Source organism: Macaca thibetana, chromosome 3, assembly GCF_024542745.1.
Source record: "Macaca thibetana thibetana isolate TM-01 chromosome 3, ASM2454274v1, whole genome shotgun sequence".
NCBI lineage: Eukaryota > Metazoa > Chordata > Mammalia > Primates > Cercopithecidae > Macaca > Macaca thibetana.
Genome location: NC_065580.1, coordinates 9387957 through 9401513, shown reverse-complemented (window position 1 = coordinate 9401513; position 13557 = coordinate 9387957). Strand labels below are relative to the sequence as shown.

At 47.0% G+C, this 13557-nt stretch overlaps 1 non-coding gene and 1 pseudogene across 2 annotated transcripts in view; both read right to left on the bottom strand.

Moving 5' to 3' along the window:
- The window catches only part of LOC126950782 (uncharacterized), a 47693-nt pseudogene that overhangs the window by 25148 nt on the left and 8988 nt on the right, over nt 1-13557 (bottom strand). The window contains exon 7 of the transcript XR_007724295.1: nt 4200-8239. The product of XR_007724295.1 is annotated as an uncharacterized LOC126950782 (transcript). The remainder of the gene's footprint in view (nt 1-4199; nt 8240-13557) is intronic.
- On the bottom strand, nt 7440-7511 carry TRNAC-GCA (transfer RNA cysteine (anticodon GCA)). Its single transcript has one exon. It is a non-coding gene; the product is annotated as a tRNA-Cys (tRNA).

The window sequence follows — 13557 nt, the reverse complement described above, 5'->3', positions numbered from 1 at the left end:
TTTGGGGCCCCCAAGATTGATTTTCCTTTAACACTTATGTGGACAGCACTTAAAACTGGACCAGAACAGTATCTTCCAGGAACAAATGCTGTTTCACCATTTCCTAGTTGTCTTAATTTTTCCTCTTCTTGATCTAGACATTCTCTCTGGGTTGGGGTGGTATTGGTCTTCTATTTCCAAGACAAACCACCAGGATCTACAGCTCAACGAATAAGCCCTTATAAGGCCAAGAGAGTTTGCAGAAGATGAAATGTCAACATGTTAAAGTATAAGTAAAGTTCTACGTTGTGTTCAGATGTTCCAATTATCAAAGGCAATTTTACGTCATAGTTAAGCTTTAAAAGCAAACTTCTGCAGAAGGGATCACTGAATTGTATCAACCATCTCAAAAACTAGAGGATGTCATAGTATTCTATGCTCTAGAGAACAAACAGCTTTTTTTTTGATACAAATCTTAAAATTCATGGAGGTTCAGCTATACAGCATAGAATTCAGAAGCACAATTCATGATTTTTAGTATCCCTTATACTAATCATGTTTCATGAACCTTTTTAAAAACTACCTAAAATACATTTAATAATTCTTCAGATTTATGTAAACAATGTAAGTTTATACTTTTGATAGGCTAAAAACAAGTTCTTGTAATAAAACTACTTGAAAGCAGGAAAGTCTTACTATCTTTACATTGAATGGCAGGAAAACACATCAGAGAAGCAGACATTGAAGACAGAGCCTGGTCAAATGTAGTGTCACTTGAGGCGCTAATGTGATCATTTAGCAAATGGTGCTTTGCTCTACTCCCCTGAGTTGAAAATATTCTGTATCCTGTGACTTTCCTTATTAGTATAAGATGTAGTGGCCTGAAAAACAGAACTTCTTTTATTTTCAGTGATGTGTTTCATAATTTCTTATTCATTAAAACGGATTCCTTTTAAGAAGAGATGTGAACTTTTTATTTAGTATTTTTTTTCCCTCCAAAAAGTGGCATTGGTAACTCAAAGGATAAATGCTACAGGGGATGGACACCCCATTCCCCACGGTGAGCTTATTTCACATAAAATGCCTGTTTCCCAATAGCTCATGTACCCTATCAATATATATACTGACTATGTACCTACAAACACTTACATTTTTAAGAAGTACCTTTTGCTGTTCCAGTTTCACACTTAGCACGTTGGCCTAGAACTTGGGTACTTGCCCCTTTCCTGTCCCTACCCTCCAATGCCTTCTGTTAGTAGAAATGGTCTCTTGGGGCAGCCTCCTTCCCATATCCTCATTACTGTTTCAGTTCCTCCACCCAAGCCCGCCAGCCCTCCGGCTACTCTATAAACAGTCTTCTTCCACCTTAACCTTTCCCTGCAAGTCTGCCTTTTTATCCATCCTTGTACACTCGAAGGTCAGCTTTCCCCTAAAGCCATCCCTCCCCTTCAACTTCCAGAACAGAGGGTGGGGTCACCTTCTCAGCTTCATTCTCTATGCTGTCTCTAAGCCCCAGCTCCTCTGCCATCCCTCCACGCTTCTCCTCTCTCAAAGCCATCTCCTTCCACTACTCTCTCACCATTCATGTCTTCTCTGATATTTTACACAGAAACATTGGACATTTTTAGAACCAGACTAACAATCCTATTTTCCTCTCCACCCTCTCCTTTTGTCCTCAGGAATGTCAAACACCATGGCAATGTGCTTCCAATGCTAAGGCCTCCCAATGCTAAGAGATTTCCTTCTTCACGGCTCTACAAATGTTCACAAACTCTACTCACTGCAGCTCTCAAGGTGTGTGGTGAGACAGAGATTCAGCATTTTCTACCAGTGTCTTCTACCCTGCTTCTTGTTTATCAGCTGAGCACATAGCTTCCTGGAAGGAAAACTGCATTTCCCAGACCCTCTTGGAGCTGTGAGGCCACAGGCACAAGGCTGGTCAATGAGATGCAGGTGAAAGTGATGGGTGTACTTACAGGAAAGACTTGTCTTTTCCATCTTCCTGCTGCCTGGAAGGTCGATGAGATGCTGATGTGGGTGACGGCATGCTGGGATGAAAGCCAAGCCAGCCAGGCAGCTAGAAAAAACTCGGGTTCTTGACCCTATGGAAAGCCATGCCTGGACCACCTAGCTGTGGACTTTTAAATGGTAGATAAGGAAGCTTCTGGTTTGTTTGCTGCTTCTGGTTTTACTTTAATCATTCAGTATTCATAGCCAAATGTGATCATCACTCAAACTATTCTCTTTCAAGATCTTAGAATCAGAAAAGTCCTTTAATGACACCTCTTCTGATGTTTACCTTTTCTCCTTACTGTGCCTCTCTGCTAATGAGCAATAATTCTATTCCTTTCTAATTCACCTCTTCTCCATTTCCCACCATGCCTGGTTCACACTTTGCCCTTCTTCCCAAGTAATGATTCCCAGCCTACCTCCTTGATTCTCTTTGGATGACCTGTTTTCTACCTGACTGAGAAGACCAAGGTATAGAGTCCCCTCAGCATCCTCTGCTTCTCTGCATCTTCACCTTCTCCTCATCCCCTCCAGGGTAGGAGACAAAGCCTGGTTTTATCCAATTCCCTGCCAATGGATATTTAGATGGTCTCCAGTGTTTTGCTGTGAGGAATTAAAAAACCGCTATCATGAATCTCCATATACATGTGTCTGAAGTATCTATTCCTATAATATGCAATTATAGGAATATTTTCGAAGGATAAATTCCTGCAAGTGGTACTCTGTAGAGAATCATTTTTTTTTTTTTTTTTTTTTTTTTTTTAGGTTCAGGGGTACATGTGCAGGTTTGTCACTAGGTAAACTCATGTCATGGAGGTTTGGTGTACAGATTATTTCATCAGCCACGTACTATGCATACGTATTATTTTCCAATCTTCTCTCCTTCCACCATCCACCCTCAAGTAGGTGCCAGTGTGTGGTGTTCCCCTCTCTGTGTCCATGTGTTGTCATCATTTATTTCCCACTTGTGAGAACATACATTGTTTGATTTTCTGTTCTTGTGTTAGTTGCTAAGGTTAACGCCCTGCAGGTCCATCCATGTTGCTCCAAAGGAAATGATCTCATTCTTTTTTATGGCTACATAGTATTCCCTGAATATGTGCCACATTTTTAAAAGACTTAAGTATTATTTTTTGAGTATCTTTTTCTTTGTTTTTTTTTTACAAAAGCAATTTGCTTTTTACTTGACAAATTATCATGAACAGTATTCTACGTCAAACACAAGTCTCCAGACACAGGCTCTGGTCTCCTTTCAGTGCCGGGGAGGGTGGTATCACCTAGTTACAGTTCTGTCCCCAGCCTAGCACACCTCACATGATGCTCAACAATTGATACTGTCTAAGAGAATTATCTGGATGACTTGAAGGGTCTCTCCATTTACAAAGGTCAACAAGGCCACCAGGGTGTTCTCAGCCAGGTACACACAGAAGTGATGGAGAAAGAAGTATCAATGAAAGGAGTGAACCCAGAATTCAGAGAAACAGAACCGGCTTAGACATCCAATCCAGCAGAGCTGGGTCTTGCTTTTGCTGTGCTGACACATCAAAAGGGTGTTAATTACAGTATCTGTCTATGACTGGGGGTATAGCTCAGGGGTAGAGCATTTGACTGCAGATCAAGAGGTCCCTGGTTCAAATCCAAGTGCCCCCTACACCATTCTACTTTTAATCACCAAAGTGGGTCCTAGGTCATAAGCTCCTCCCAACCCACTCTGGGCAAAAAATGACACAGCCTATCTAATCTCTGACCCATGGCATCTATGAAGTGCAGACTCAATAACCCTCAGGTGATTTTATGGGCTTTAAAGTTTGTAGGGCACACCTGTCTCCTGCAGCCCGCTGGGTACCACTCCAGCACTTTTGTAGAGTTCTCCAGAATCTCCCCAGGCACATCCATGTGATCCACAAGAGAGGGCTGGGCCATGTCTCTAAGTCCTGCTGCATTCTCCACAGCACCCAGCTTCCACTGTGGCACAGGATGGGCATGAGAAATCTAATGAGCTTAGATTTTTGAGCTTAGAGTGCTGCACCCTGGACTTTGACTCTGTGCCCTCAGGTTCTGGATTTCCCATCTGGGGCTGCTGCAGACTCACACCCTGGCCTACCCAGACCAAGGACTGGGGGAGAGCAGGATTCTGGGAGGCTCTGGGAGACTGTGGGCAGGGAGCGAGATGATGGAGGAAGTCAGCTGGGACTTCCCAGAGGACTGACCTGATCCCATCAGCTTCTTCTCTCTCCTCCATGCAGACAGATACAGATCACGGGCTCCAGCAAGGAAAAGGAAGCTGGAGTCAGATTCCAAAATCAGTAAATAAAAATAAGAATAGGTAAAGGGTACCCTGATTGGAAACTTTTGGTCTGTCCTCTAAGGCTCATCTCATTATGATGTGATGAAAACCTTGCAGTCTGTAGTCTTTTGGGTGAGAGCAGCACACCATGGGTAGTAACTGTGGTCTCTCAAGCCCCCTCTGATGGTGGTGGTAGCTGAACAAAGCAAGATGCAGGATGTGGTCCTTTCTGGAATATTCTGATGTTCCCAAAAATACCAAACCTCCAGGAGCTTCACAGATGCAGCAGAGCCACCAATCGTCCCAAATTATGTGGATATTTCCCACTCCTCAATGCAGTTTCCAGGCAATGGCTGAAGGGCCTATTAGGGGAAATGTGGCAGGAAGATTCACAGTCCATGACTGGGTATTGTGGCAGAGTTCTTTTCTCAAGCTTGGCTTTCTCGTCATCAGAGCAGGCAGGTTCTTTGAGCAGATTCAGACCGGGGTCAGAGGACAGGAACCTCCATTGTGCCAGTTATGGTGGTAGCTCAGACCTACACATCCAGGGGACCACAATGGCTCCCCATTCTCAGGCCTAAAATCCTCACCACTGATGAGTCACAGCCAAGACCTGTGTGGCACAGACCATGGAATAACATTTCGCGGTAAAGTATCACAGTGCTTGGCCTCTGATACCCTAGGATCCTCCTAGCCTCACTGAAATCAGGGGCTCCCTTTCCGCTATCATCCCTCCCACCAGCATTTCTGTCTACAGAGAACAGCTACCATAATTCTTTTTATGAATGTAGAAGCTCCACACACCTACGTATTTTTCAAGCCAGGGCAAGTCACGTGTGATAAATCCACTCCAGCTTACCTACCCCCTGAAGCCTATGGATTCTTTCTACATTATAGCAAGAAATCCCTAGTACCTCAAATGCATTTACAATTGGCCTCCTGTGGCCGGGCGCAGTGGCTCACGCCTGTAATCCCAGCACTTTGGGAGGCCGAGGCGGGCAGATCACGAGGTCATAAGATAGAGACCATCCCAGGTAACACGGTGAAATTCCGTCTCTACTAAAAATACAAAAAATTAGCTGGGCGTGGTGGCGGGTGCCTGTAGTCCCAGCTACTCAGGAGGCTGAGGCAGAAGAAAGGTGGGAATCCGGGAGGTGGAGCTTCAGTCCACGTGGAATGGATCATACAGGGTGACACGTGAGCTATTTGCTTTGTTTAAACTGGTAGGACCAGTCATCCTGCCCAGAGGTCACTTACAATCTGGGAACTAGAAATTGGTCCTGATGGGACTGCAGGCAAAAGTTACTCAACTTTTCTACAGCCTGATATGGGCTTCTGGATTTCTATCCCCTCAAACTGCGTAGATTTTTATTACCTTCAAGTTTAATGAGGCCAGATTCCCAATCCACATTCCCTTCATGTTTCTGTAATCATTTATTATACATCCCTGGTACCAGCAAGGGCACTATGATTTCTAAAGAAGACGTCATATAAGGTGAGTGGAGACACAGAGGGCAATTGTTGACAGGATGGCGAGGAGCTCATACAGTTCAGAGAAGCCCCCAGAGCCAGGCTCATCAAATAGGCAGGACCTCAGCCCACCCTGGCTAGGGAGCCACCACTGCTACCACAACAGACACTGGCTGCAGCCTCTGGCCCTACTGCCATTGCCAGAGCTCTGCCATCTCCAGAATGAATTCCAAATTCACCCTGCTTCTATGTAGGATTTAGTCTGCATACATGGTATTGTTTAGGGGAATATAATTAGCCAAACTGAAGCCATTCCCAATGGTGCTGGTTAATTTTATGTGTTGGCAGGGCACAGTGGCTCATGCCTGTAATTCCAGCAGTTTGGTAGGCTGAGGCATGTGGATCGCTTAAGCCTAGAAGTTTGAGACCAGCCTGGGCAACATGGCAGAATCCCATCTCTACAAAAAATATAAAAATTAGCTGGGCATGGTGGTGCGCCCCTGCGGTCCCAGCTACTCCGGAGGTTGTGGTGGGAGGATCCCTTGAGCCCAGTAGATGAAGGCTGTGGTGAGTGGAGATAGCGCCACTGCACTCCAGCTTGGGTGGCAGAGGGAGGCTCTGTCTGCCTCAACAAATTTTCTTCTTTAAATGTGTCAACTTGGCTAGGCCATGGTGGCCAGATGTTTGTCCATACCAATCTGGATGTTGCTGTGAAAGTATTTTTTAGGTATGATTAACATTCAATCTACAGACTTTGAGTAAAGCAGATTACCCTCCAAAATGTGGGTGGGCATCATCTGATCAGATGAAAACCTAATGAGGAAATGTCTGCTGTCCCCCAAGAAAGGAATTTTGTCTCCACGCTGTCTTCAGGCTGGAGCTGCAACCTCAACTCTTCCCTGCTTCTCCAGATTGCTGCCATGCCCTGCAGACACGACACTTGCCAGCCCCCACAATGGCATGATCCAGTTTCTTAAAATCTATGTGCACACACACACAGCCCCTATTGGTTCTGTTTTCTCTGAGGAACCCTGATTCACACACCAACATTCAGGGAGAGGACATATCTGACCTCGTACTTCCCTTAACCAGAGACAGGATCCTGTCTTCCACCAAGACTTACACAATTGTGAATTCCCCAAATGAAGAGGCTTGGGATGTGTAAGAAAAAAAGAGTTCTCCCCAGACCTGGCACTGACTTGCCTTCAAGAAATTGGGTTTCTCTAGAGCTTCTGGGGTCAGGGGAGGCTTTCTAGTGAAGACCTGACCTGCTTCCTCTCTCTCCTGCTTTGCAGAATGAATCCATGTGCTGAAGAAAAGCTAAGAGTAGAATATCCTATTGTGATCAGTGAGCGAAAAGATATTGGGAGAAAAGCTGAGTGTTAGGAGAGAAGCTGAGGCAGGGCTTGCATGTCTGGCTAGACTGGCTAGACTTTTAGCACTCCATTATCCTGTTTCTCTTCACTTGATACACTGTTTCCTTTCAACCCCCACATCCTCGCCACCTGTTTGTTTGAGCACCAATAAATAGCGCGGGCTCCCAGAGCTCTGGGCTTTCCCAGCCTCCACACTAGTGATGGCCCACTAGTCCCACTTTCTCTCTCAAACTGTCTTTTTCTCATTCCTTTGACTCCGCCACTTTGTTGCCCTCATGACCTGGTATTGGGTCTGATCACCCCAAAAGAAAATAGGGAGGGGGCACCTGGATTTGAACCAGGGACCTCTTGATCTGCAGTCAAATGCTCTACCGCTGAGCTATACCCCCATTTAATTGCCTGTCTCCAGTAAGAACTATAAACCTGTATGGCCACACCCTGACTGTCACCGTCATGAGATGTGTACTTGCTTTGTCACGATACACCCCCTTCCTACTCCACACCTGCTTGCCAGCTCTACTTAACCACCAGCATCCTTCCTCCTCCAGTGTCTGACTGAAGACAGGGACATTACAATCACTGAGGTTTGCAGCCAGGACATCCTTCAAACTTGCTGAGAAGGGCAGGACTCAAAGAACTGGTTGCTCAACAGACCCTTTAAAGGTGAGGCTGGGCTGGGCAGAGCTGGGTAAAAGCAAAAGTTCTTGAGCCCCACTGGAGGACTCCTAAGCCAGACTCTCTGGGAAAGGACCTAGGGACCATGTGTGCTTCTAACCAACTCCCTGCAGCATTCTGACTCATGGTTTGGAGCTACCGGTTTAATGTGCTCCCTTACATGGTACAGATCTAGAAAAAATGACAGTATTTAAAATCATGCCCAAACAAAACATACCTGATTAATGACCAAGTCATGACAAGAATCCACATTCATGATAAAGGGCCTCTCTGCACTCAACACTCTGAGGCAGGAGATGAACTGCCTTTTCCTTTCCTCTTCTTTCCTCTTACCCTCCATTCGCTGAATCCCATGATGTGTCAGATAAAAGTTAGTAACCAGAAGATAGGATCCAATCCATGAAAAAGTGGTGAAGTGGAGAATCGGAGAAATCTGTGGTCACTGGGAAATGACACAGGACAGAGTGATTGAAAACATGTGGGCAGAGTGAAAGGAAGGGTCAACAAGTGACACTGTCTTGAACCAGGGACTACTTGATATGCAGCCAGATGCTCTGCCCCCAAAATGTGCCCTCTTATCTGTTTAGACTTTCCTGATTGACACTGTTTCACCTATGTTCCCAGGCCCAAGGATCTAATATACACTGTAATTTCTCATCATTTTCAGTGAACCACTGGCAACTGACTTCATTCAGACAGACCTCTATCTGGCTGTGAACTTACCCTGTCCTTCCCCATGGACCTATCAGACGACTTCTAGAAATCTTTCCTGCCTAGAATCCTGCAGCCTCCTCCTCAGTCCCTGTGTGGGGCAACAATTTGGAGAATTGCTGTTTAGAGCTGGAAGCTTCCTCTCTCCTCTCCTACTTCAGTTTTATCTTCTCTAACCTACTTCCCATACTCTCTCCACTTCACTTCACCCTCTGCACAGTGGGGTTACTTTGGGCCTTGTCCTACATTTTTTCGACTGTCTTCTTTTCTTCCCTCTCCTCACTTATTATTCCTTGCCTTTAAAAGGGAGACACTTTAGCAGAGGGGACCCAGTCCATGTTGGCCCCAAACCATTAGCTCAGCACAACTAGCAGAGCCAGGACCAGGCACGAAATCTATTTGAGCCCTGAAGCTCAGGCCTCCAGTATCCTGAATTAGGACCAGGGTCTCTCCCCCATCAGGTTGGCAGAAATGTAATTATAGAAACTGGGCAAAGACATAAGGAAACAGGTTCTTCATAGCTGCTGCTGGGAGCACCCGGTGGCCCTGGGGTACGCCTGGGGACAGCAATATGGCAAGAGCAGAGACGATATCAAGCAAGCCTATGATATGGTGAGGCCAGTGCTGGGTCTGTTTCCTGAAGTAGCATCCCCACAGGGGTACAAAGAGGCCCAACAATGATCACTACAGTATCGCTTGTGAGCGTGAAAAATCAAAAAAAGCTTAAGCGCCAATCAGTGGAGGAATGGAAAATAAGTTACAATATAGTTGCTTCTGGAATATTAAGCATCTGTTAAAAGGAATGAACTTGATCTACATGTATCATGGATACGTCTGAAATAATAATAATGAGTGATAAATATAACGACATCTATGTAATGTTTCAAAACACAAAAATTCATATATTGTTCACAACTACCAATGCACACAGTAGACATTTTAAAATCTGGATAGAGGGCGGGTGCGGTGGCTCATGCCTCTAATCCAGCACTTTGGGAGGCCGAGGCGGGTGGATTACAAGGTTAGGAGATCAAGACCATCCTGGCTAACACGGTGAAACCCTGTCACTACTAAAAATACAAAAAATTAGCCAGGTGTGGTGGCATGCGCCTGTAGTCTCAGCTACTCCAAAGGCTGAGGCAGGAGGATCGCTTGAACTTGAGAGGCAGAGGTTGCAGTGAGCCAAGATTGTACCATTGCACTCCAGCCTGGGCGACAAAGTGAGACTCTGGCTCAAAAAAAAAAAAAAAAAAAAAAAGGATAGAAAGGATAAACATAGACAATTCAGGACAAGTGGCTGCCCTAGGGAGGCCTAGGGGACCTAAATGGTATGAAAAATCCATTATTTCACAAACACACATCACACACATACACACACACACACACGTTTTAAATTACAAAGCATGGCATACATCCAGCAAGCAGTTATTGAATTCCTACTCTACGCTGGGCAATATTCCAGGTGCCTAGAATGAATATACGAAGAAAACACTTAAAAAGTTTTTGTACTTTTGAAACTGACATTCTAATGAGGGAGACCTGACATAAGATAAATGTATAAATAGGAAAGATATATATTACACGATGCTGTCTGACACGGAAGACCCAAAGCATGAAAGGAGGCCCGGAGTCCTGGGTGGGGAGGGGCTGTAGTACCGATGACAGGAAAGGCCTGAAGGTGGCATTTGCCTGAGGAGCACTCCCAGCAGAGGGCGCTGCGAAGGCCCTGGCACAGGGCGGAAGGGACAGCAACAGGGATGGTGCAGCTGGGCAGAGAGTGAGAGGAAAGTGGAGGAGGTGAGCCGATGGTGCGGGTCAGACGGAAAGCCAGGACTGGGTCTAAAAGGGATCACTCTGCTGGGCTGAGATGAGACTCGGGGATCACGGCAGGGACAGAAGGGCTGGTGACAACCTCAGCAAGAGACAATAAGCCTGGGTGTCAGAGTGGAGGGGACGAGGTGTGGACAGACTCTGGGCAAACTTTGCAGGGAGGGCCAGTAGGGTTTCCGGTGGAGTGGATGGGGATGTGGAGGAGGAGGTCAGAGAGGACTTCTCGGGTTTTGACTGCAAATGGAAGGATGGAGCTGCCATTTACTGGGATGGGGAGAATGTGGGAGGAGCAGGCTATTCAGAGAAGACAGGAGCTCAGCTCTGGGAATGTTTAGGGGGAGATCTATGAGACACTCAGGTAGAGATGAGGGCCAAGCAGCTAGATGTGTGGAATTTGGGGCAAAAATCCAGGTTCGAGGCACACATTCCTAGATGGTACGTGTGGCCCCAAGACCCTGGGAGACAATGGGAGTGAGGAAATGCAAGCAGTAGAGAGGGAGTGTGAGAACCAAGGGCGCTCTGGGGCTGAAAGGCTCCACGGGGCAACAGGAACCAGGGAAGAAAGAGCAGTGAAGGTGGGTGGCAGGTGCAAGGAAAGTGAGCAACATGGCAAGTGTTACGAACAGGCCAAGTAAGAAGACAGACCATTCAGCACCACGGAGGGCCCTGGTAACCAAGGTTGGAGAGGTTTTGGTGGAAGGGGTAAAAGAGTGGGAGGGAAGGGGCAGGAGACAGCAAGTGCAGATGTCCCCGAGGTCAAGGCAGGATTGCTTGTGTTGCCCTTGAGAAGGTGGCATGGAATGGGATGCAGAGCCAGGTGGAAGGGGGGCTTTGGCTGGAGAGTCGACAGTTTAGCAGTCACAGGAGTGAAGGCAGAGAAGAGGGCACAGGTGCAGGCAGACGGCATGGGGAGGGCTGTGCAAGTGAGTGGTGTATTTCTCTTTAATTAAAAAAAAAGGGGGTTAAAATATAAAACTATTCTCAGCTGTGGGCCATACAGAAACAGATGAGGTAAATTTGGCCCTCAGCCAGTTGGCCGGCCCCTGGGCTAGGGAAACACAGTGTGACCGCATGGCAGAGCACCCACTGAAGTCACTGGTCGTGGATGTCATATGACACCAGCAGCCAGCTTACCTGGTTCTCTGCAGCCACGTGCAGCTGTTTGGCTGCAGGTGCAGAATACCGATAGATTTCATCAGGTGGATACAATGAACAAAACAGGGGCAAGGGCACTGAGGCTGTGTGCAAGGGGGGACCACAATGGTGGGCATGGAGGGAAATGAGGGGTGAGGCCAGTGAAAAGGCAGCAGGGTTGATGGCTTGCAGGTCTTGAAAGACTGGAAACTGCTGGAATCAGGACACAAGACAGGGAACTGAAGGGACGGCAGGAAGCGGCCGGGGAGTGGTGTGCTGGAGATGGAGATGGAGGTGTGGTGCAGTCACTGTTATCACAGTCGTGGATGGCCGTGGGATGGGTGGAGGGGGCACAGGACCATCCACAAGGAGGCTGCCATGGCCAAGAGTAAGGGCAGGGAGTGACGAGAAGAGAGGGAAGGTCTGCAGAAACAGCAAAAAAGACGAGGCCTGAGACCCAAAGGCAGGGTCTCTAGAGAGGGAGTGAGGCTGGGAGAGACGCAATCGTGAGAGGTGAGGACCCTGTCCCCGGCGGGCCTGGGCTCAGAGGCAGGCAGGGAAGAGGATGACAAGCACTCAGAGGGCTGCAGTCCCCTGGAGCTCAGTCCAAGCAGGGAACACTCAAGACCTGGCAGGTCTGCTGAGCCCCGAGTCCCACAGGCTCGGTGGAGGGATGTGCAGGAGGTGAGGTCTCATAAGGGGATGGGCCAGGCCAAATGTGGCGAGGGATGAGCTGTGATTCCCAGCTCCTTCGATAAACGGGACAGGGATAAAGGCCACACAGGATCCCTGCCGACAGGCTCAAGGTGGACAATGGAGTTTGTCTCCTCATCTTGTCTACTGGTTGGTAGAGGCCATGGATGCTGCTGAACATCATATTATGTAGCCAAAGAGTGTTACGGGGTCTTACCAGCAACCACATATTTCCAGGCCCCTCTTTACTCTCGTTTAATGATGCTGTGGAAGTGAGGGAAGCCTCCACACACGGTGTAAATACAACGAAACCCACCCACCCAGAACCTCCTACCCAGGCTAGGAAGCTGGACGCACATGGGTTGTAACCCTCTTTTCCAGCCCAATAGTATGTGTTCTCAGCCGTCTTTCTGTCCTCTAGCATTCAGCACTGTCCTTGACACCTAGAAGATTCTCAAAATGCACCAGTGGAACTAAACCGTTGTTGCGGGAAGTCAGGGACCACAAACAGAGGGACCACGGCAGAAGAACATAAATTGTGAAGATTTCATGGACATTTATTAGTTCCCCAAATTAATACTTTTATAATTTCTTACGCCTGTGTTTACTGCAATCTCTGAACATAAATTGTGAAGATTTCATGGATACTTATCACTTCCCCAATCAATACCCTTGTGATTTCCTATGCCTGTCTTTACTTTAATCTCTTAATCCCCTCATCTTCGTAAGCTGAGGAGGATGTACGTCACCTCAGGACCGTGTGATGATTATGTTAACTGCACAAATTGCTTGTAGAGCATGTGTGTTTGAACAATATGAAACCTGGGCACCTTGAAAAAGGAACAGGATAACAACAATGTTCAGGGAACAAGGGAGATTGGACTCTGACTGCCGGTGAGCCGGACGGAACAGAGCCATATTTCTCTTCTTTCAAAAGCAAATAGGAGAACTATCGCTGAACTCTTTTTCTCAGCAAGGAACATCCCTGAGAAAGAGAATGCACCCTGAGGGTAGGTCTATAAACGGCCCCCTTGGAGGCTGCCGTCTTTCATGGTCCAAGCCCAAGCCGCAAGTGCTCCCAGGCTTATTAGGACGAGGAAATTCCCGCCTAAGAAATTTTGGTCAGACAGGTTGTCTGCTCTCAAACCCTATCTCCTGATAAGATGTTATCAATGACAATGTGTGCCGAAACTTCATTAGCAATTTTAATTTTGCCCCATCCTGTGGTCCTGTGATCTCGCCCTGCCTCCACTTGCTTTGTGATAGTTTATTACCTTATGAAGCATGTGATCTCTGTGGCCCACACACTATTCGTGCACTCCCTCCCCTTTTGAAAATTGCTAATAAAAACTTGCTGGTTTTATGGCTCAGGGAGCATCACGGAATCTGTCG